The 4117-nt window shown below is 32.6% G+C and overlaps 1 long non-coding RNA gene across 2 annotated transcripts; it reads right to left on the reverse strand.

Moving 5' to 3' along the window:
• On the reverse strand, window positions 1-3733 carry LOC116169487. Of its 2 annotated transcripts, XR_004144968.1 has the most exons (3): window positions 662-3733; window positions 351-610; window positions 1-278 (listed from the first exon to the last, which is right to left on the reverse strand). It is a non-coding gene; the product is annotated as an uncharacterized LOC116169487 (long non-coding RNA). The 2 variants fall into 2 exon arrangements; XR_004144967.1 differs by lacking the exon at window positions 662-3733 and having other exon boundaries at window positions 351-644.
• Window positions 3734-4117: the final 384 nt, after the last annotated feature.

A 4117-nucleotide genomic window follows, 5' to 3' on the forward strand; every position in this document is an offset into this window, starting at 1 on the left:
TATGGTACAATACAAAATATATAATTTACCTTATATTTTCAAACATTAAGTATATTTAATTCCAGCTATTACTGTCATTGGTTATGCCTGTTCTACAATTATAATAATGTAATACTGATAGTCGAATTGAGAAGGATACAGAAACTAACAATTATAGTTACTGTCAGATCTCAAATCGACCATTATTTCTACAACTTCTACGTCACTATTAACTAAAATGCTACATTCTGACTTATGGATATCGCGGATTCCACATCGGCATCCATGGATTTCAAGATCTGCAACAAAAGGAAAAATTAGTAAGTGGCTTAGATTAACAATTATTTAGACAGTTGTCAAAGAGACGCAACCTTTCTTGAACAATGAAAGCCTCCCTACATCGTACACCATTACGTCTACCATTTACGCAGGGTGCCTTTATGATGTGTGGTAGCACGATCTCTTCGTGGTTTTCTGCTAGTCGAAAATCAGGGTAAGGCTGATGGTAGTAGTCATGTTGGGCACTTACGTTCGAAAACCATAGGCCAATTAAAACGTACACTAACATATTGGGTATACCAGATATGGAAACGTCCATAATTATAGACACTGGCGCGTTGATAGTAACAAACTGAAACGTTGCTCTATAATTATTTAATTATTGAGAAAAGATTACACAAACGGTGACCCGCTGGCGGTTTCCTCTTTGTTAGTTGAGATAGGGATAAGCTACAAGGATGTTGAAAAGATTCTTGGAATGTTATCTCTTGAATGTTAGTAAACAATGAGGGAGAGCAATCACGCTCTTCATTCGCCACGACAGGTCATGCCCTAGTAACTATAATTGTGGTACTAAGAAAACCCTAAACAAAAAAAATTAGAATGGCCTCCAATGAATACAATTTGTTATGGTCTACGATTTTTTAAGTGACGAAGTTGAACAAATCGCTGGTTTTTCATTTTTAGGAGCGAACCTCCCTCTAGGTATTTTATTTTACCATCGATGCTGACCAAACGAGTTCATTATTATGCGTTAAAGAAAAACTTTGCTTTGTATTTCGTGACGTATTAAAAAAAACCGACAAGTAAATGAAAGTGCCGAAATTATAACTAAAAATCTGTCAATATTTCTTAGTGAAATCGATTCCATTTTTGGAGACATCAATATAATCGTATTTTTTGTGCAACTGCTTACAGAGGATTTTTTCTAACTAAACAGTCTAACTAAACAGTAATCGTTTCAGTCTGAGTCAACATGTCAGAACTATACTGTGTGAGGCATTGGTTCTATCACATTTCAATTACTGCGACGCTCTTTACGGTCCTTGTTTAGATTTGGCCGACGTAAATAGAATTCAAAAAATCCAAAACTCTCGCTTGAGATTAATTTATGGTATAAGAAAATATGAACACATATCCCACAAATTAAAAGACTTAAATTGGTTGAATATGGGAAATCGGCGATATGTACATTCTGTTGTTTTATATCATAAAATTGTCACGTCCAGAACACCACTTTATCTATACAATAAAATTGAATTTAGCAGTAATTCTAAATTTGTTTCGTTAATTAAACCACCTTGCCATAAAACATCGTTCTATGAAAGATCCTTTAATTACTGTATAGCGAATAACGCAATTGATAACTTACTTAAAAAACTAAATACCTCTAAATTTAAAAAATTAATTCGCCAGACCATGTTTGACAGGCAATGTAACTATTTGCATTAATTAGTACCATCATAGGAAGTATATTAACGCTTCAACACATTTTTTTTTTATTTTATTGTTTTTATTTTTTTTTTTAGTATTATTATTATTTGAGTCATAAATTGTGCCATTGTGTATTGTGTTAACTCTTTTCTGTAATAATTTATTAAATGATTGGGTTAAGTGGAAGAGCAGAATTGGAGGCAGTCGCCTACACTAACTGAACTTCGCCCCTTAAATTGCATTACTTTAATTTTGAAATATGTCATTTAGTTTATTTTTTACTTAATTGTGTGTATGTAACTTAATAAAAGACATTATTATTATTATGAAAGTTCAGTAAACTGAGCGGTGTACACTGTACACATATCATGTTCTCAGAAAGTAATTTCCATTTACCAGTAACACACAAAAACTGAAGTCGATCCCATTGTAACCAAGTCAAGTCAAGAGTATTATCTATAACCAGAAATATAATATAATATTATATAGTATATAATACCGATGGGTTTCCAAATACATTTTCCTGAAAAAAACATCTAATAGCATCTGTATTATAACTATGCGGCTATAGCTAGATGCTAAAGGCTTCAACCCATTCCATGGACGAGAAAATTTTTAGTTCAAGGTTTTATTTATTTCCGTTTAAGTATTCAATCATTATTGAAAAAGGAATTTGCATAAACTCTAACGTAAAGCTTTAATTGGTTAGTCTTAAAGATTCAACCAAATCAATAGGTTCGGATTTAGAATTAACATTTGTTTTAAGGAGTTTTTTTCCACGCTTTCAGTACTACACCAATTTGTCAAATTCAAGGTTCATTTTCTTGCTGAGTTTATTTGGTAAAAAATGTTAAATGAAAAATTTGATTGTAAAAAAAAGTTCATGTGCAAATAAAGGTGCATGTGGAAGTATTTCATTTTTGAATTAATTTCAATGCACAGTTATATGGCCATTTGGCGTTCTTTGTTTGCTAACAAGTTCAGAAGAGAAAAATGTTTCAGAATATTAAGGGAAGAAGTCTGCAGTAACCAAACCATAAAAAAGTAAAATTTGGGATAGCAGACGGCAGATAAAAATCCGTTTAATTGTTGTATAGGGATTACAGTTTTACACACTACACTAAAGCAATCTAGAAAGCTTTTGGAAACCCACAAACGTATTTGGAGGTTCTTTGACATTATCGGCGATTCTCACAGGCCCTTAAAGTTCTCATAATACTCTTTAAAAGCTCAGTTCTTATACGTTCTTAAATGTTTTTAAAGGTCTTTTGAACAAAACTTACTTATTAAAAATTTGAAAAGGTCATAAGAGCTTTCAACGGCACAAAAAGCTAATTGAACTCTCTGTATGCCTCTAAAAGATGCATGGAGTTTCTAGGTTTCTTTAGAAACTGTTGGCGATACTTAAAGACTCTCACAGACCTTTAAAAACCCGTAAATGCGGTTCCCTAAAACTGGAGAAAAGTAAAGGCGTTTTAGCTTCGGATTTTAAATATAAGACTATCAAAAACTAAAAAGGTACGTTAAAGGCTTGTTGAAGAATCTAAAGGGCACTAATGCGAATATGTGTCCTTAGCAGCTGCTAAACTCTAATAAAGCCTTTTAAGTTCAAATAGGTACCCTTAAAGGTTTTTGAAGAGCCTAAAATCTCAAGAAAGCAAGAGATTTCTCTTGATGAGTCTTAAAACGCTCTCAAATAAGCTTTGTTTGAGATTTATTGAAGAAAAACTCGAAGTTTCATGAAGGCTTGTAAAGCCTCAAATCCTCTACAAAAGGTTTTTAGCTTACACTACAACCATGAACCACTTTCTCTATTGGTCTGTGTGTGCATGCCGTAACTTCCTCTACAATTTTCAAGATTTAGTGTGTGCTTTTTCCATTCGAGCGTCTGAGCGAAGAAAATCTTGTCTTCAGTCTTATTACCTGAACCATAAGGATCATTGCACGTACGCAGGATTTTTCTGGGTAGTCCAAAAATGAATTCTACTACATTTTGAGATTTTGAAATCGATATTTATGCAATAATTTCGTTGAGTTTTCTTTTAATTTGAGGATATGCCAGAAAAACCGAAATTTGCCGATTTTCTTTTTATTTGTTTCTGATTCTATTTGAACATATACAAAAAAACACTTTCTCATTGCCACTTTTTGAGCTCTACAAGAAAGCTTTGAGAGATTTTTAATACAACGTTTAGTTTCGGAGAAATCTTCATCAACTTTATTTTTTTATATGGCCTGTAACAAAAGTACATACTGTTATTGAATAGCATTTATGATGACCAACACAACGATGTACGGCAGCCAAAAAAAGTTGGAAACTGTTGGTTTCAACAGGATGTGTAGGACACGAGTAGCATAAGTTGTTTTTGTTGTTGATTTATGGTAATAAAATATGGCCTTTTTACATTTTTCTTTCTACAATATA

The sequence above is a fragment of the Photinus pyralis genome, unplaced genomic scaffold (assembly GCF_008802855.1).
Source record: "Photinus pyralis isolate 1611_PpyrPB1 unplaced genomic scaffold, Ppyr1.3 Ppyr1.4_LG4, whole genome shotgun sequence".
Lineage (NCBI taxonomy): Eukaryota > Metazoa > Arthropoda > Insecta > Coleoptera > Lampyridae > Photinus > Photinus pyralis.